This window comes from Bactrocera oleae, chromosome 2 (genome assembly GCF_042242935.1).
Source record: "Bactrocera oleae isolate idBacOlea1 chromosome 2, idBacOlea1, whole genome shotgun sequence".
NCBI classification, from domain to species: Eukaryota; Metazoa; Arthropoda; class Insecta; order Diptera; family Tephritidae; genus Bactrocera; species Bactrocera oleae.
Window position 1 is genome coordinate 78,996,985 of NC_091536.1, and position 21,425 is coordinate 79,018,409.

The window sequence follows — 21,425 nt, forward strand, 5'->3', positions numbered from 1 at the left end:
GTGCTAAATAGTTAACGTGGTAATTTAAGCAGATTTAAGTTGTTTCATATCCCTTGCTTTAATTTTTAATGCAAGCAGCTTTTTGATTTTCAGTTTAATTGCATATCAAATAACGGGATCCAATTGGCTAAGCGTCTTCTCTAAAAGTTTACAAGTTCTACATTCAATATTTACAAAGTTTCATGCTTTTTGTTGTTATCTCATTTTCTGCTGGTTTTTGAATACTTTAATACTTTGATTCATGAGAATAACAACTAAAAGGAATTAAATTGCCATACAAATTGAACGCTCGGAATCAAGTCCTTATATGGAAAAATATTTTATTTGAACAGGTGTTTTCAAAAAATTATAATCCAAGGTATTGCTATAATCTTCGAAGAAATAGTTCGGATTGGGCAACTATAGCATATAGCCGCCATGTAAACTGACTGATTGAAATCAAGATAAATATCTTTTTGCATCCTTTTACGATATAAACAGTGCAACTGTGAAGTGTATTATACTTCGGTGTAGCCGAAGTTAACGTTTTTTCTGGTTAAAACTTTATAAGGTAACCCCCCCCTATATTATTCATTAAAATATTTATTCTAAGGCTATGCGTATGTACCATTCCTTATTTTAGATTCAATTAATAAGTAGTTTCTCACACTTGTTCGTGAAATCACCAGCTTATATAAAGTCACTTTACTGATTCTTCAATAATCTTTGGTAGAAACCCACCATATGAATTTATTAATTTATTAAACCCACTGTATTCGTTAGTAACCACATTCTCATTTGTTTAGGAATATTTATTACTAAAATCTGCTGCAAACTTAATGCAAAGTAAGCATCAACGATCATGAAAACAACAACATCAGAATGAAAATATCATACTTAAAAGGCAGCAACATACTCTTGGCCGGAAACAGCAAAATGGTAGTATAACAAAAAAGGCCGAACTTCTCCTATCGATAGATGGAAAGGAGGGCGCTATAAGCGCTAAGCCGTCAACAAGGATTTGATTAGACTTGATAACATTCTATTAGATTCAAATTACCTACTGAAATTCTAAAGAGTAATAAAATATGCTGTTCACATATATTTGCCAGGGTTGAGAATGCCAAAAACTAACGAGTAGTTACGCACACAACGCACACGACTGCAGGAATCAAAAGTTAACTAGAAGACAGTGGAAAAGAATTCAGTTCATGCACAATTTTAAGTTTGAAACGCTGCAACTTTAGCAAGAACTTAAGTTAAGCCGCAGATCTCCATTTATTTGCATTTGGAATTCTTCATTTTGATTTTGCAGCCCCAATGTATCGCATGTTGCATATTGCATAAATATGAGCAGCTGCAGTGGCAGCCGACGTTCATTTGCTCCTCAGCACACGCTAACAACGCATAGCTGACTGACTTCGCAACGAACACATAGTTTCACACAGGCACACACACTTGCTCACGTATATATGAAAATGTATGCGTGTATATAGTTCTTGTGCTTAGCTGAAGCGGGCGCTTTGGACTGTCAGGGCGTATGCGTGACGTGCTATAGTTGCCGTGCCGTAAGCATGCGCCCCTTGTGTGGAAAACTCATGTGTGCTTGTGCGTGTGTGTGTTTGTATAGTGAAATTATCATATTAAGCGCTGTACGGCTGCCAAGGCGCTCACGTTTCGACTCAAGTAGCTGCTGTTTGCGTTCTACCCACTTGTTGTTGTTGTTGTTTGGGGCTCATCTGCATAACGTGCATGTGCGTGCATTGCATATACCTGCGCATCACTGAGAAAGCTTGCTTATCCTTATTGGCATTACGGCAACTTGATTGTGCATCTTACAACAAGCCACACACATACACACACATATGTTTGTATTGTATATATGTGTGTGAGTTAAGTACTGCTTGTGGCTCGGTCGCATGCCACGTTATAACTTGTTATTACGGCAACAAAGCCAAACACGCTTTCTTGTTTTTGCTTGTTGCAACACATGTTTTTGTTATTGTTAAGAGCGCTTGTCAGGTGGCTTTAGTCGTCGTTTCACTGCGGATATGTCAAATTTGCGATAATGAACTTTTAATAAGCGGGTTTAAGTAATAAATAGTACATGCAACAACAACAGTAACAGCGGTCGCATACATATTAATTTCATATGAATGTTGCAGCAACACCTACTACATGCAATTGAAGCAGCCAACAAGCATTGATTTATGGACCGGCCTTTAATACCGTACCTCGAAAAATTGTTCCGTGTTTGAACATTTTTCTGAATTGAACCGGAAGTGTTGGGACCATAAGTCTTGGAATAAAATATCAATATAATTCATTATTTATAGCAAATTTGGAGCGAATTAAAATTTGTATAAGTAGAAGTGTTGTTAAACTAATACCAATGTCCTACACGAAAGGCTAAGCTAGACTACTCCTGCATAACTTTTGTTCACATTTTAATTATTTTCGGCGTTAAAAAATATTCAATCTCATGGGATTGCAAATCTTGTTAATTAAATATGATCTATATGTAATACAGAGCAATTATTTTTTAGTGGTTACCTTTAAAATTAACATACTTAAATTTCGGTATCTCAAATATTTTTTGAGTGCAGCCGCTCAGTTCAACCAGTTTGTCCGTGTTTTTCTCAAAACTACATTTTTCACATATGCTCGAGTGATTAATCAGACACAAATGACCACTGTCTACACTTTCTACTCTCTATACAGTCCTCATACTACCTACTAGTTTTTGGATGTTCTCTATACAGTCCTCATACTACCTACTAGTTTTTGGATCTGTTTAAAAGTTGACTTGCAGCAGAACAAAAGCCATCACAAAAAAAAAAAAATTATTATTTTTTTTACAAACGTCGCCTTATTGTAATTTTTTTTCACCGTACGCATAGTTACTTCTGGTATAATTTTTTTTAGGTTTCATCTACAGAGAAAACTTTTTTTGTCATCAAAACTTTTACTGTGTATTCTTAGTAGTTATAAGTAAGCTCTTTAAATTTCAAAATTGATACAGTAGTTACCTTTTTACAATTCCTGAAAATGTGTGCCCCGTAAAGACATATGTTATATAATCATTTACAAGGAACATCAATTAATAATGGTTTTCTTTGCTCAACGTCAGATTTCTTAGAATATCTGTATCTGGATCAAAGACCCTTTCATAGCAATTGATAAACTTTTAAATTAAAGCAAAATTTGTTTAAGTGAATGTTGGGTTGCATCGATACCGATTTATCACCGAACGATCTGTGCTTATTTGTAAATTTTGTGGTTTTTTCTGTCACATGGCGCTCAAAATCATGATATTTGTCTAAATTGCAGTCGTCTGTCAATAATCTTGCAACAAATGGTACAATAAGAGTGATGATCCAACAATCTAGATTTTTAAGGTTTAAACCAAGCCAAACATGCACCCTTTAGTTAGCGATTGAACTTATATAAGGACGATTTTTATAAAGAGAAGTCCATATTTTGACTCAGTTAATTACTAGGTATTCATTAAAAATGTATTTCAAATTTATTTCATTTATCTAATGGGTGGTTATTATTTTACATCCTTAAATTTCTGTGACCATTGATATAAGGAAGTTAAAAACGTTTATTTATAAATCATAGTTTTTTGCGTCAGCTTTGCCTTCCCGAGCAATTTGCGGCGGCACTGTAGGTGTGCATGTGCATTCCTCTGCGGTGTGTTTATTTATTTGTGGTATGTTTTATTGCAGTCGTTACAGCAAATAAGTGACAAATTTGTTGTCGCTGTTGCTAATGTTGTTGTTATTATTGTTAATAATGTTTACCAACAAAGTCAGTTTGTTTTTTTGTTGCTCGTCTGGTCTGTTACTTTTGTCACTTACACGAGTATCTGTTCGTTTATTTGCCTTGTCGGTTCTTGTTGTCGTTGCTGTAGCAAATTGTGCAACGCAGCCACTAAATCAACCCAGGACCTCTGGTTCGGCGGCGTGGAAAGTAGAAAGTGTTCGCATATGTTTGTCGGTGGCGCGTGGGGGAATCGCGGCTGTATGCGCCGAGCACTGTGAACCGGCGGCAACAGGCTAATTAAATGACAGCAATAAATTTCATAAATAATCAACGTGCGTCGCGCAAGTGGCGTGAGCGCAAAACAGCAAGTTGAAAATGCACGAACAACAACAGACCACAACTCCGTGTAGAACACATATATATCCATATACACGTGCATATGTGCACATCAATGTGGGCTTCGGGAAATGCGGATTTGTAAATTTACAAATTTGTTAATTTATAGTTTTGCGTGTTCGAGTGCTTTTGATGCCTGGCATGGCTAACTGTCAACAGGTTTGTTGGCTTTTCCGCTTAACTTCGGCTAACTTGCCACTGTCACTAAGTTCTAATAATTGGTGGCAGATTTATATTATTACTGATCCTACTGTTTATCTCTATAAATATGTTGTTGACAGCATTTTGTTGGCTAATTATAACTTTTATCTTGTTGTGCCTGCATTTTTTGTATTTTACAGTTACATATAATACGATATCTAAAATAATAACAAATTTCAGGCTTCTCATTGGGTTTTATAGCTCGTGAGGCTGCTGCAGTGCTTACTGGAGCGCGTTGCATTACAGGGCGCCAAAAATCGCAGATGCGAAAAATTTTCTACGGATCATTCTGAACAACTTTGCCTAAGAGAATATGAGTCTAAAACCGGTTTCGAGCCAGCGATTTTTAAGTTGAAGTTTAGTTTTTAGGGATTATAAAAATTTCTCCGTCATTTTTCGAGATATCCATATAAAATTTAATACATAGATGCATTTTAATATACTATTGATCATATATCGAAATCGGTCAAATCGAACAACTATAACACATATCTCCCATACAACCGATTGTTCAGATTTTTTATTTTCCGGTATCCTGCCTTTAATTAAAAAGGTGAGAGCACGTAATATTGCAGAACTGTCCTCTAATGTATGCTTCACAATTACAGTGAATATAAAGAAAATGGAACAACTATAACATATATATATCCCATACGACTGGTTATTCAGATGCTTATATTCGTCTTTCCTCGTCGCCTACAAATTATTAGTTCGTGCTACAAAAGTCTTCGCGTGTTAACGCAGTGTTACTGATATGCTGGAATGTCTCACTCTCTGAAGTATTGAAAGCAGTTGAATTATACCAATCAATCAATTAGAACCTGTTTCTTCTCTTTATTAAATATATATTAAATATTTAGCCAAACAGGGAAATTCGTACAGAGAAGTAGCGAATTCACTTTAAGTTTCTAAATGAATTATTCAACAAGCAGTTAAATGTGCTCCCCAGATTTAAGTACGAGGCAGGAAGCTCCAAAACAAATATAATTCGCTGTATTAAAAAAAAATCTTATTAATTTTACAAAACAAATTAAATGTGATTTGAATATTGATATTGACCAATCAACTATCCACAAAGTGCACAATGGTTAAAGCCTCAAGACCCGAAACCTTTTCTAGGACTCTGCCTATTTTACCAAAAAGGATTGTGCAATAAAGGCTAAAGTTTGCTAAAGATCATGTGCTTCGGTCTAAAGAGAAATGGCGTATTGTTCTTTGGTCTGATGAAACAAAAGTAAACTTGTTTAAGTCTGACCGAGGTATGTATTCATCAAACAAGAAGACCGAAAAATATAGCCCAGAACCATAAACACATGTGAAAAGACCGTTAAACATGGTTTGGATGACATTTTCATACAACGTTCTAAAGTTGGTATTTCAGCAAGACAACGGCCCCAAATGCACGACTAAGTGTATAACATGGTGGCTTAGGATCAGCAACAAACTTCCGGAATCCTCAGATTTAAATCCCGTTGAAATTTTGTAGAATACAGTGAAAGTGTCCAAGTAACAACGACGGCATTTGGCAACTTATTCAGAATTCACAGAACGCAATTCGGGTTCGCTCTGCCAAAACCTATTTGTTTCAAGGCGAAGTCTTTTCGATCACTTTCAAACAACCATGGATTTTCAACAAAAAAACTTATTTTCAATTTGTTCCCAACAAATTTGCTTAGTTAATTGCTTTCGATTCCGTCACCTTTAATGCAATGCAGATTAACTTCATTAATTGTAGGCCACTGTCCTCATAATTTTTCACATAGTTGTATATATGTATATTTATATACCTATATATAAACAAGTATATGTTATGTTTAGTTGCTTGCTAGAACTGTGAATATTTAATAAAAATTTATTTTTACAAACTCTATAATTTGAGATGTGCTGTTGTTGAGATGTGCAAATGTTTTTATTGACCGCTTGGAGCCTGCGCTGAGAAATTCTCTTTTATAAACATCGATTTCCGAACTTGAAAAAAAGCGATTAATTGTCAACCAACTAGCACACTTAGTGCTAAAAGTAAAATTCAACAAAATTTACAGTGCACTTCCAGCATATTGCTCGCGGCATGCTGTACATACAGATAAGCGCTAAGTAAACGTAAGATCTTTATTTTTATGGCTGAGTAATAAAATGGGAAAACGGTGTGATTTTTACCATTTATACATTTGCATATATATGTATATATATGTACATGTGCGTGTGTTTTTAAAAGCTTTGGTGGATGAGTGGCAAAAATCACAACTATTTTCTCCTCAATCCCTGTGTGGAATTGTTGGGTTCGCGTGCGCCATTCCTTCATTTTGCATTCCCGTGTATATTCTTTATTTATTTTGTCGACAATTTTTGCCCGTCATATAATGTTTTATGATCTCTTTTGCATATACATTGGCAAATGTGTACACTGGTTGGAAAAGAACAAAAGCGCAATCAAATATATGCGCATACACATATTTACATACACGTATATTCATTTACATGTATCAGTATGTGTGTGTATACATTCATGTTCATTTACTTTTCGCATTTAAAAAGGTAAAACATACCAATTTGAAAATACCCACGCCTGTGTCAACGTTAATACATGTTTGTATGTATGCATATTTACACAGTCATGCATTTGTTTGTATGCACGTGGTTTTGAATTGTGTGCGTAAAAGCAAGGCTCTGAGTGCTTTTCCATACAGTAAATCGCACTGGAGCCTGAGCAACTTTCAACCATGGTTTTTTGAGAGAGGCAGAGAGGGGAATTGAAAATTGACGAAATTCAAAAAAAAATTTATAAAAATATAATAATATATGTATAAATAAAATAATACTAAAAATTATTCGCATTAACAAAAATATAATTGTATTCTACATTAATTTTAGTTTAGTTTAGAGATAATTAAATTATTTGCAATACTGAGCACTTCTCCCAAATTGCCGTCAAATACGAATTAGCTGAAAGAGTGTTTATGAATTGCGACGCAGAGGACCAGGCCTAGTGCAACCTTGGCTGATACTCTTAAATATCTGTATATGTACATATGTATGTTTGTTTTTGATCTTTTTTCAAAGTGACATTTTTCGTCAACGTTTCAACGTTGCCATTTGCGTCCGTTCACTTATATGGTACTTTGTTTTGTGGATATTTTACACACTGTTGCTACAGCAGATATCCCGCAGATAAATATTATGCCACGAGCAGAGGGTCTCAACTCATAGCTCAACTGACAATCAAGCCAGCAGCCAGCCAAAATAGCTTTCATACGCCCCATTCCATTTAGTCAGAGAAATGTTTGAGAAATACTCTTACATATAAATACGGATTAATATAAATAAATATAAAAATATTTCATTTCCTATATATTATTATCAAAAAGTTTTGCGTTGCGTAACAATCAAAAAAGCAACATAGATACATATGTCCATCTTCTCACTAGCAACATATTGTTGCAAGAGTTATCGCGGTTGTTTCGGCAATTGATATTATATTTGTCGTTATGTTTTTTGTTTTTGCTATTGCATTGCATATTAACACCATCTATTCCGCTAAGCAGATTTTACAAAGTCATCAGTCCTCGAATTTTACCGTCAACCCTACCACAGTCACTGCTCACTACTTACGACACCTCGGCGTGCTACGCTATCTGCCGCGCATTATGCTTCCTTTCACCCACTCATTCATCTGCTCAGCTACTCATCTCCACTCAGTCATTCCGTCAACCAGCCAGTCATCCATTCATTGGGTGCAATTGCGTGGAAACGATTTTAGCGCTTATTGAAAGTGTTCCCACTTAACGGCACAGCGCGATGGCACTCGTGCAGCTGTTTGTGCCTCCACTCTTATTTATATGGTAGTGCTGGTATTTTTGCCACCACCTCCACGGTGTTTTTCGCCAGTCACTGCCGTGTTCGTCTGCGCATTAGTCCCCATAGCAATGTCTGCTCCAGCGTCCATTTCGCTTCGGTCGCGAGTCGCTGAATAGAAAAATTAAATTTTGCCACTTTAAAAGTGCCCACTTTCGTTTACCGCCGCGCTGCGCAACTCACCAATCGAACGGAGTTCGATGATTTGGTGTGGCATGCACCCTCTTTTCGTAAGGGATTATGTTTTTGTGTGTTTTCAGTGAGTTTTATATTGTTATTTTCCATATTCGCCGCCGCTTAGTTCAATTGCTGTTGGGTGTTGGTATTATTTGCTCGTCATTTCGTCTCTGCTTTGTTGCATTTCTCACATTCCCGTTTCCTTTGAGAGCTGCCTCTGTTTTTTGATTGTTGTTGCTGTTTTTGGCATTATTTATTTTGCGTTCCACGAAAGGTTTGATTTTAATAGAGATTTTTTCAATCCCCTCTTTTGCGCAAATTTCCATAAGATTATCTGGGATTTAGTTTTACACAGTTAGATTTCGTTTTGCTCACGCACGTTATCGACAGCGCATTTTTCAATTCTCTTCTCTAATTTACATATTTTCCGTTTTTACCTGGCAATTTCAACTTTTCACAGGCGCTTGGAAAATTCCACCTTTTCAAAACAAATAAAAAATTACATAGTTCGATTATTTTTCAGATTGAACTTGAGCCATTAGCGTTTGTGAAGCAAACGATTTTGCTCAGCCAACTTGAAAAGTACGAGTAAAAAAAAAACAACACTGTACATAAACATAATTTACATTTAGAACGCTTTCGTCTTAAAAAAGAAGTTACGGATTTAAATCACGAATTAATTAACGGATGTGGCAATAATAAGATTCATTTTTTCTTATACTTTTTCTATTAAATATTCACTTAGGAACTACTTATTCGACTATGTAAGGCTATTCGGCTATGCTGGTACAAAAATAGCATTAGCGCGAAGAGCTGACCTTGTGTCAGTTCAATGCGAAGGCACATTCCGGCCGGGTGCCGGACACAGACTACTGCAGAGTTTTTATATAGGTCTCGAAGTCGATTAAGACTGAATAGGTGTCCATCAGGGTTGCGAAGTTTTTCATTAAAAAATGTGGGATTAAAACCGAAATTTTCATTTTTTATTCTGGATGTTGGAATTAAAAATTTAAAATATATTTAAAAGTAAGAATATACTCGAAAAATAATAAATCTACAATCAACCAAATTCTTTTTATATTTCCTAATTAACATATATGCTTAAGTTTAAATTGTTTTATTTTTCAATCCGGTATGTGGGATTAACCTTTTTTATTTATTTTTTTATTCCCGTATTTGCGATTAAAAAAAAAAAATTTAATTCAATTATTTTTTTATTGCATTATTTGCAAGCCTGCTGTCCATTTTACCTTACCAATTGTTATGCAATAAAGCTTCACATTGTCTTAGGTGCTGATCAAGGCATTGTTTTAATCCGCTGTGCTCTTAAGCATTGTGGCGTTAGGCTGCAACCCGGCTGGTATCTACGTAAAATACCATGGACGTTGTGCTCATATTTAATACCAACCAGGTTGAACTTATGAAGAATATATGTGATTGAAAGCGTTAAAATTTTTTTATAGTAATTATTTTTTTCTTTCTTTACATAGGATATTTCAGATTATCATAAAAATTGCAAGTCACCTGTTACAGTTTTATGAGTTTTATTGAAGTTCTCATAAGGCTATTGAAGGCATTGGACGCGGACCGATTACAATGAACGATTGGGGGCTTGGCCATTAGCTTTTGCAGGTTTATTCCGACAGCGTTATATTTAATATGATTTAAATATTTATACAAATTTAAGGTATCGATATCAGATAAATCTGATCGATTTTCATACAATCCTTAAATAGAAAGACTTATGCTAGCACTTTTAACCCCTTTAAAATATTAAATTATTTTTGCTTGCTATAAGACAGAGTTATGTTCAAAGACACTTGCGTTTTTATTACCTAAAGCTCTCGCTGAACGTATCACGTATTCGCCCCATTGTCACATACCATTAATCCCCTGAGCAAAGTCAGACTCTATGCAACATACACAAACATGCGTTTAGGAGAACACTGCATAGTTTGTTTGATTAAGTCGAAAATCACGTTTTGCGAGTGTTTTCCGTATCATTGATGTATTTATATAATGTTATTACGCGCACTCTGGCAACGCCTTCAGCGAGTGTGGCGCAGCTGCTGCGATAACGTACGCCGCACTCGGTTAGACGATCCCCTGCGATGGAAGAGTGTTGTAAGAATATGTCTCTGTTCGCTTAACGCTGATGTTGCTGCCGCTGATGAAGTGATATTTACGCAATAAATGGTCATATACACACACATATGCACGCACGCACATACACATGAGCGATAACAGGCTATTCCAACAACCGCGTGACCACAAATTCGACTATCCCCACACACTCACGCAGACAAGCGCAGCAAGTCCAACAAGCGAATAACTACTTAACCTCATTTCCGCAAGCAGCATTGGCCGCGACAGCATTCACTCACTCATCCACATCACACTCTGTTTGGTGTCGATGTTGACGATATGAATGAGTTATGATACGATGTGCCCTGACATTCGTTAAACTTGCAACGCGCCAGAAGTGGCAGCAACACCGCTGCGGCCACTGGCAACATAATGACAACGACAACGACAACGGCAACGAAAAGAAAATGGAAACGTTCAAAATGTTTCACGCACACACACACACACACATACCATACATATATACATATGTATTTATATACTTTGTATGCGTATTATGGTAAAATAGGTGGAAAAAGTTGCACAAAACCACAGGCGTGTAAGCACACCGCGGCAACAACGCCGCACCGTCAGCAACAATGACAGCAACATGCCGGTTGCGTTGCGTTTTTCTTCCGACTGACTGACGGACTGACAGCCGAACGTACAACACGTCGTGCCGCGCCATGCGACGCGCTACTTTGCGGTGCGCTTTTGTGGCATTGTTCATGCGGCATAATTTAAATAATTGAAAGTTTTACACTTTAACCCACCGACACGTTTACCTACGCAACAGCGCCTCAAGCCAACAGCTTCGCCAAGCTTATACTTATATGTGCGCTGGTATGTTTGTTTTGGTGTGTGTGTGTATGCTCGTGTAACTGGATATGTCTGCAAACATATACTGCTGCTTACAGTTGTAAATGTTGGCAGAAAGAAGCATACGAGCGACAACTTTTTTGCCTTTATTCATTCATTCATCCATAATAAACAGTTAGCTATGTACGTATGTGTAACTCTATATATGAATATATGCACGCACACCCTCGCATGCACTCGTTATTTGTATTGCTCTTGCGCTTTTATGTGGCGCATTATTTGCAGAGGCATGTGTATGTGTGTGTGTGGGTTAAAACGTTTCAATTTTAACCTTAAATGACATCTGCATTAACTCCACCTTCGCATGTGGCCTGCGGATGCTCCAGGCTAATTCATCGGTCCATTGACGGACTTTTTGTAAGTAACGAGTCACTGTCTACTCTTAAAAGGATTAATAATGTACAGTGATTAAAGGTAATTTTTAATATGCCTAGTTGAGCGCTTCTACTGAATGGCTTATAAATTTTCTTACAATTACTCATTATTTCATGGTTGAGTTCAAAGGCGCCCAAAGTAATTTTGTGTGGCAGCGGTGGTGAAAATAAGATTTCTTCGAGGAATTATCAAATTTGAGCCATGATAGTTTCCAGTATATACTATCTCTACCACAATCTCTTCTATAATGCCTTTATTTGCTGCGGAACGCAAGCTCCTCTGATGGAAAATGGTGCGTGGACTATCTAAGCAATATATCAGAGGTAATTTGAAGCCAAACCTGTCTGTGGCCACATAGTCATATATAGTTTACCCTTTCTCGCTTCTAGATCTTTTCATAGATACTTGAGGGAAAACCGTCCGACTAGCTTTTTAGATAGTTGATTTTGATTGGAAAAGGCGCTAGCACTTTGGCTGGACGTTTCAGGCAACTTTTGTAGTAAATATATTTGGGCAATTGCCATGCCTATCGTTTCAACTGAGTTTGTCCAACCTGTTACGTATTTACTTATTTTTCAAGCGCTTTCAATAATGGCAAAAGTCATACGTAATCATCTTTGCGCGCATTTGTCTATAGTTACGACCATATTGCCCAATCGTTAAGAGTTGGATTGAACTCAGTCTGAACTAACTTTTTTATTGGATACACACTAAATTTTTTATTTATAAATTTAGTAATCGTTAATCGCGGAAATGTATTTTTTTTGCAGATATTTTAAAATAAAGGTCTGCTTGAACCGCACATGTGGTTTGTGAGGAAAAAAAATTTCCCACAAGCCTCTTAAAAGCGAAATAAATCAAAAAAGTAGGCTATATAAATTTTAAAATAATTTGGATGAACCTTTGTTCAATTTAGGAAAACAGTCAACATTATTTTGAAGTTTAGTTTAGGGAAACAATTTAGCTTGGTACAGGTCTCTAAGGTCTTTCACTTACATAATTCCCATAACGCTTTATTTTCTTTTCCAAATTGACTAATTTCAAAGCACAATGTAATGCTGCTGTTTTGGTAATGGCAGAAAAAAAGGTATCATTGGAGCCAATGAAATAATGGAAAATATTAAATGAAATTACAACTTTTACAGATCTCTTGGGGCGTGTCTAAATGGACGCACTGTTCTCAGCTTCAGTTACTGCAGCATTATATTGTCTACGAATTACATCCGCAACAACAAATTACGACAGCTGCCACAGACGCTAGACGCATTGAAAGTGCGTGTTGCAACAATGAACAGGGTGTTGTAAGATTTTAATTTTATTCATGTGCATTTGCATACATTGAGAGATATTCTGCCGCTATGCGAGTTGCAAGTTGTAATTGCCGCGTCAGCATTCCAATGGTAAATGTTTAAATGCAAAATTACGATTGCGAGCGAAATGAAATTGGGTGAAGGTAAGTGGCGCTGCAAAGTTTAAGGACACGGCTGTGGCAAAGGACATACCGTCGCACCCACCGGTGGAGTGATGAAAGCGAAAATTCACAGAATCGAAGGTGTGCGCGGGATAAGCTGCTGCAAACACTGGCTCAGCTGTTGCTCTGCGGCTGCTGTGGCATTTCCTCATTTCTGTTGTTGCAACATAGCAAAATAGCAAATGAAACGTAATGCAATTGTGGCCGCGTTGTTGGTATGTTGCAACAATTTAAAATTGCAATGTGCATGACGCCACAAGGATATTGCCAACAACAAGCATGTCAACGTATTTAGCAACAACAACAACAGCAACAATTTAAAAAACGCTGGTGACATCGTCCGCCGCGGGCACACATGTCAATACATGAGCATTAAATTTTCCTATTTGTTTAGCCGAGTGTGAGTAGTTGCTGCCGCACCGGTTTCGCGCTTCTTGCAACAGCAACAATAACAGTGTTTAGCGTGCATAAGCGAATTATTCGCGCACATTTATTGTTGTTGACGTATTTCCGCTGCAGATGCGCAAATATTTACACATGCATGTGAGGCATGTGCCTCAACTTGGTGCAACCCAGCTTCACCGCGAGTTCGCCGCTTTCCATTGCATGCCATTTGGCCGCAGAGCACAGACATGTAAATTTACACAAACACGCACACTTATGCGGCTAAATGTTCTGCTGTTGTTGTACTCACTTAGGTGCGTGATCGCATTTGTGTGGCACGAAATTTTCTAAAATGGTTTTCAAAACTTATTTGCTTAGGTTTTAGTTGGTTTTGCTTGCAGCTTAAAGCGTATAGTGCTAACATCATTCAACGTTTACACCTGCTAAGACATATGAGAAGCCTTTGTTGATAAATTAAAAAATATCTGTATAGATATTTAGGGTGGAGCGAAAAAAAATTATTATATTTTGCTTAGCCTGAGGGTACATTTTTTAGATTATAAAAATAGAAAATTTGTGGAAAAAACATTATTTAATATCTAGACGCGGCCAACACACTTTTACAGTAAATTTTGAGATAACGCCATCTATTGGAAAAACAAGGAATTTATTTAATTTATATTTTAATGTTTTTAAAATTATATTTTGAAAAGTTTAGGATTTCCTGGATCCATTAGCCAATCTTCAGGAGGGGTTTCGAAAAAAGGTGTATGGGCGGTGAGGAAGCGTTTTCTGCTTTTTTTTATATTCAAAAACCACTAAAATTTATTATTACAATAGATGAATACAGGTAATGCTCGCAGGACCAGTCACAACTTTGATTTTTGACAAAATGGCGGCTTTCCAAAATAAAGTCGATAATACATACCTCAGGGGAACAACAAAGGTTAAGGCTGAATTGGTTCGGGTCAGATTAATAGTTCAAGACGACCCTGAAAAGGGTATATTAAGTTTACCACGAAGTATATAAATGATCAGCATGACGAGCTGCGTCGATTTGGACATGCCGGTCTGTGTGAATATACGCGAACTAGTTCCTCAATTTTTGAGATACATATCTATCAGAAATTTTACACACGTTCTTTTCTACCCAAGAAGCTGCTCACTTATCGTTACTACCGATATCAGATGACTAAAGCATATAGCTGCCACACAAACTGAACGATCGGAATTAAGTTTTTGTAAGGAACAAATTTGTATTTGTGGAGGGTATTATAGCTTCGGAGCAACTAAAATTAACGTTTTTACTTGTTTTGCATTTGAAATGAAGCAAATAAATTGGTTTGCTGTAGTTGAGTACAAGATGAAAATAACTACAGTTATAACTCCTATACGTGCGTATAGTATTTACAAATTAATTATTTTTGAAAAGCAACATCATAAAGTTAGTCAAAGCACATTGGAGATAAGTTACTGCTCTTTATTTCGTATGACAAAATTTTTATACAAATGTTATTTCTTGTTGCCTTGTTGCTTTGGCATAAGTAATATTTCGAAAATATGAATCAAAGCTATATTTGGACACAACTGCAAGTGACTTCAAAGTGCACCCCGTGGTTCAGCAACAACTGCAGCGGCAATAAACTAAACAAAACTCTTGCTACAAATACACAGTAGCAACACTGAACACACAACCAAGACAGAGCGTCTATGCCAGTTCAGTAGTAGCAACAACAACAAACACACTATGCGGTCATTTGTCCATGCTGCAACGATGATAACAGCTGCCACACCAATAGCTCCATTCTCCCCAAAATCAACAACGGTAATTGCAACCAGCTCCACACTTATCCACAAACATACATCACTACACATATACACATATGTATATATGATATACTTGTATGTACAAGTATAATATATACTAGATACATTCGTATAAATATTAAATAGTTTACTCTGGCGGGTGCTGTAAGCCCGAGTATCTCACTTAATGCCGACTGTGTCCATGAGTTAAAATAAAATTATCTTTTTCCGGTTCATGTGGGAAGCCACACAAGTGAGCAGGTTTAGGTGTTGATTTGGTAGCTCACACAACACTTCGTACATATTTTATAAGGGCAAAGGGGTTCTCAATTGGAGTTAGGCGTTGCTATAGTCTAATAAAATAACGCCTGACAAAAACTCATACACCAACATTCTTCTAAACTTCGTTCCATCAATTCCATCAACAAGCTCATTGCATACCTTCTCCAGCAGTTGCTCCTCGCCTACATGTTTTCTTAGGTATGAGTGCAGAGAAGAAACTACCAGAAAGGTTTAATTCTAAAAAAAAGTGCTAGTTAAAGGAAGTAAGCTAAATAATTTGATTAATGAATGATTATCCCACAGCGAGATAGTTTGGTGATGATTCAAATAGACCACTTACGCTATTATTACCATTTTAACGGTTCTAAGGGGTTAAGGGTAGTTAGAATTTTCGAAAAATCTTAGAAATATGCTTTGAAAATTTTAAGTAAATCCAACAAATACTTTTGGAGTAATTAACAAAGGGTTCTCGGGTACTATGAAGAGAGCAGGTAGCTAGCAGCAGCTACAACTTCAAATGAGTTTTTCTCAAAACTATGTTTTTTGAACTGGTGACCACTGTAGCTCGAAAACCGCTCAGTAGATTTCAATGAAATTCATACTAATTTTTGAAAACATGAAAAACTATGCCTAATGGAAGAATTTTTTTATTTCGATTTTTAATAAGCAATTAACAATTGGCTTTTGACCAAAAATCTGGAATCGAAAATTTTCATGAGACCGCCATTTTGTTAATTAAAAAAAGAGATATTCAATCAGTCACTAGATTACAGCGGTCAACCATTTTTTTTTTGTTTTCATGCTCAAATTCTCAATCTAGGCATTGAAAAACACTGGCATTTTTATTTTTAGCTTTTAAAGTTTTCTTTTGCTAGATAGGAATGATTTGCCCATACGAACATAAAAGAAATACGAAGAAAAAAAATGTTTTTCTCTTATTTTTGGTGTAAAAGAAACTGAAATTTAACGCGTAGAAGTCCTGACCCAAAAATCATGTCAACCGGTGTTATCTATTAACAACACAAATTTTTTTGCCCGCTTGATTTTAGTTGAATCTCCAAGGATTAGTGTTGGTCACCGCAAGGAGCTTCGGTTGGATCTGGATCAACACAAACAGCCACTACTTTTTAAAATAATAATGGTTTTTTTTTTTAATTTCTGTCAAGTCAAGTCGAAAACTTATTTAGTGTTGCTACGTTTTTACTTTTATCAAATGAAAAAATTAACTGACAGAAAATTATTTAAAATTGTAATTTTTTATGCCTCTAACTACACCTAACCTCTTAATATTTGTATTTTTCAAAAGTTTTCTGATCCACGTACTTCCCTAATTTTACTCGATTTCGTGTCTTATTGAAACCCCCTTTATATAATCAAATGCGAGATAGAACATTTGCTACGGTTTGGAAATATAACATATGTATATACAAGTGTGTATACATTTATTGAATATTTTCAAATCCAATGAAGTTTAGTGTTTAAACAACATATAAAAAAATGGCAAAATTGGATTGAATTGTAGCAATAAATTAATGAATTATTGAATTAAATGTAAAATTAATCGTACACACCTAGGCAGGGAAGTGCTGGCTGTTCACTGGCGAAGAGACTGCGTTCGCATCTGAACAGCAGATTCCCTATATCAAGTAGGTGCACCAATGTAGCGTGAGAGAAGTGAATTATTGCAGTTTCCTTCCATAAAATGAGGTCGTAAGCTAGTGAAGGAAAGCTAAGAAAATAAAAATGTTGCTATTATATGCAAACCTTAACTAAGCAAAGTTTCAAACCACCGAACAAAATTCTTAAATTTCTCAACAAAGTATCGAACTTTTTGAGATAATCAACATAGAAATTGTAGCTATTTAGCTATGCTTGGGATTTTTTGTTTAATTGTTACTGTTAGATTAACACAACTCTTCGGCAAATGGGATTTTATTGAACTTTTGAAGGGCTTTTATTTCATCTTATTGAAAATTTAAGCAATTTCTTTAAGAGAGAATAACACCAGCCCACTCGATGACATTCTGTGTAATATCGTCTTATGCCCATTTATGCTTGGCTACATGCTATTTCCGACCTGAGAAATTCATCTTTCAATATGACTGTACATGCACACAACACACATATGTACATTTACAATGATACACAGTCTCGTAATATCCGTCTTAAAGCGTTCGTGTTCGTCGCTTCTACAAATCATTGCGACACCATAAATTCTAAATTCCCGCACATTTCGCTGCTGCGGCTGCGGCATTGCACGAGTGCAAATATTGCTGATGCTCACATTTCCAGCGCATACCGAAACGAAGAGCAAGACGGGGGTACGCCACGGACATTGGTGCGCCGGTGGATGGCCGCTGGCGTGGCACTAAGTGGTAATTCGATGAGGACGATAGCGGATGAATGAATGGAATGATCCAGTGGCGCTGCTGATACCGATGTTGCTGATACGAGTAGCGGCAGCGTTGACGGTGGCGCATGCGAGGGAGTTGCAACATAATGAAACATGACATGTTATTTGTACAACGTCGACGATGACGAAGGTTTTAACTGTATGTAATGTGAGCGTCGCAGAGGCAACGGCATGTAGTACAAGTGGTACAAAGTGCTCTTGTTGGTGTACTTGCCGCAACTCATACAGTCACACCAACACACGTACAGCAACGGCTGGGGGATGAGCAATTGCAGTTCATGAAGTTGCCGAGTGGAAAATGGCGTGGAATAAAGGCAAAAAGTAAATATGCCTGTGGCTCATGCACTACAACAACGTTGTGCTATGCGCTAGTAAAAATGCTGGCGAAAAATTGCATGCTACAACAGCAACAGCAACAATTGATATTTGCAAAAACCGTGTGTGGGTGTGTGTGGCATGCCATGCAACGACCGTTGGTTGCAACACTGATAGTTTCTGAGGGCAATTGCTGGTTGGTATAGTTACAGCTGCAACACCAGCAATCATTCCATATCAACGGCCTGCAACATAGCAATATAAACACATAATATACATATTTATTAGCAAACTTCTATATATGTATATAGCTATATGTATAATGTTGTGAGAGTAAAAATTTAGCTGCTGAAACCAAGTCTAGTTGGTGTGGTGTTGCAGCGAAATTGCCCGCTGCCTGACTGACTCGCTACCTCATTGGTTAGCTCGTTGGCTGGTAGTTTTGCTACTTTCATCGTCCGATACTAAAAAGCCAGTAAGCACATACAGACACAGACAAAGCTTTTGCGCTGTTGGCGCGGAAGTTGCGCGGTGTGTAAATAAATTGAGTGCTATGATAAATAAACTATTTTCCATCCGAGTCAGTAGCAGCTTCACACACTTACATATATAGTTAATTTAATGCTTATGTTTGCCTGTGTGTGTGTGCTTAAAAGCACTCACATGACAGCTTAAAACCGCATATTCTCATCTTTAATAAGCCGCTGAGCTTTGCAATGTATATACCCTGTAGGAAATTTTGGGAAGGTAGTGAATATTAAATTTACAAATGTGACTACTAATTTAGCAAACTCTTCTTCTGTGCAAAAATTATAATTAGCACTCTTGTTTTCTTCACAAAGTTAGTTTAGAACCACCACAGTCGGGTCTAGGTTTCTTGAACGGACCTTGATTTGTGTATGAATGTGAATTGTCATTTCGACAGTATTACTAAAAATTATTTGGATAATGTTTTTGGCCACTAAAATAACAACAACTCGTAAATATGTACTATAACAAAGTAAAAAAAAAGTCGCTAATCTTGAAACTTAGAAAATCTCTATAATTGAGAAAAAAGTCCAGAAAACCATCCTTTTTTTGATTTCTACATAATTTTTATACCCTGCACACGGTACCTTAAGTTTGCCACGAAGTTTGTAACCGCCCGCAGAATACGTCTTACCCAAGAAACCGCTTATACGTTGGAACCGTTATAGCTGCTACAAACTGATGGATCCAATCCAAGTTATTACATGGAAAACTTTTTTATTTATCAAGACTTCTTAACGAAATTTGGCAGTGCTATAAGTTTCGAGTTGCTTAGGTCGGACCACTATACAAAGATCTTTATTATTATGTGACCTTAATTCGGATTCTTTATAGCAAACCACGTGGCTAGAAATACCAGTAAAGCCGATTACGTTTTCAGATTTAGTCACATACTTATATGCATAGTTGCTATAAGAAAGGCACTTGTGAAGGGTATTATAGCTGCAGTGCATCCGAAGTTATTGCTTTTTCTTGTTCTCGAATTTCCAATGCAAAATATTATTTCTAACTACACCGAAACGTCTTTAAACATTTCCTTTTTACATCCTCTTCGGGCGTTTATTTTTAATTCGACACTTCATCCACATATGTATATGTATACCATACATATAATATTATATATTATATAAACCCAGCTATGCTGTTTCATGCTAATTTTTATACTCTTGCGATATGTTGCTACAGAGTATATTAGTTTTGTATACCTAACGGTTGTTTGTATCACCGCGATGATGAGACGAGTGGAAATCCGAATGTCTGTCCGTCTGCTTGTGTAAGCTATAACTTGAGTAAAAATTGAGATGTCGTAAAGAAACTTGCTACACGTGTTCCTTGACAAAGAAGTAACGTTTATTAGTCTTGTGAATATTAGTGGTATGTGGTATTGGAAAAAATTTATAAAATCTGGTCAATACTACCCTCAACTCCCATATACTACTTAAAATTACTTTCGTTATTATAACAAGTTTTGTGCCGAATATGTCGGTCAGTGAATACGATTTATATATAAAATTGCTTCTAAATATGTTTTCGAGTATACCTGAGCAATGTCAAAATTAATTTACTTTTTTCTATCTACAATATGCCCCATAAAATGATTTCCGTCTTTCTACCTGCTTTTAAACCGATCAGGTTGGTCAATATGTGTGGTATTTCAATGAAATTAAATGAAACTTTTTCTAAAAAAAAATATGTGGTTTAGCGCTGAATTGCAATGAATTGGTATATACCTTGGTCTAAATATATATATATTATATCCCTAATATAAAGAATTATACATATCCCTAATATAAAGAATTCCGATCCTCTGGTTGACGTTTTCCACATCAACTCAATATATTCAATTTAGCCTCTTCGGTCGAGTTAATATCACATACATACATATATTTTATTTGAAGATATTTTTAATATAATTTTAGTTGACGCTGACTAAAATATAGCAATAAAACTAAGTCTGAGTTTATGGCCTTCTATATATGTATTTAAGTCAAGAAGATATCAAATTTGATTGTAATTTATTCACGATTTCATCGAATAATGGATGCTTAATTCTTTCGCTACATTTTTTTAATATATAGTTAACACAGAACCTGAAGAAATTTCCCGGTTACACCCGAACTTAGCGCTTCCTTACATGTTTATTCACCATACTAACCGAAGCTTTTACCGTTAGCGCTGATTTTCTGTTTGATTTTTTGCACTTTTATGTTTTAAATTCTATTTTCTTACTATTTTTCGAAGGTTTAAACTTATTATTAAGCGAGGTGCACACACCTCCATATGTACAAGTATGTATGTAAATATAACTGTAAACTGTATTTTACCCGAATTATATATATATGGTATATTTTTGTTGTTATTTTGCGAGCGTTGCTTGTTTAAGCGTCTCCTCCGTATTTCGTATTTTCATTTATCATTCATATGCATCCACATTCAAATGCATGTAAACACACACACATACATTATGTATATATA

At 36.2% G+C, this 21,425-nt stretch overlaps 1 protein-coding gene and 1 long non-coding RNA gene across 17 annotated transcripts in view; both read right to left on the reverse strand.

Moving 5' to 3' along the window:
- The window catches only part of LOC106614530 (collagen alpha chain CG42342), a 175,302-nt gene that overhangs the window by 63,332 nt on the left and 90,545 nt on the right, over positions 1 to 21,425 (reverse strand). The window lies entirely within an intron of this gene.
- Positions 7,650 to 8,943, reverse strand: LOC138855748 (uncharacterized). The gene is made up of 2 exons (XR_011394823.1): positions 8,380 to 8,943; positions 7,650 to 8,307 (listed from the first exon to the last, which is right to left on the reverse strand). It is a non-coding gene; the product is annotated as an uncharacterized lncRNA (long non-coding RNA).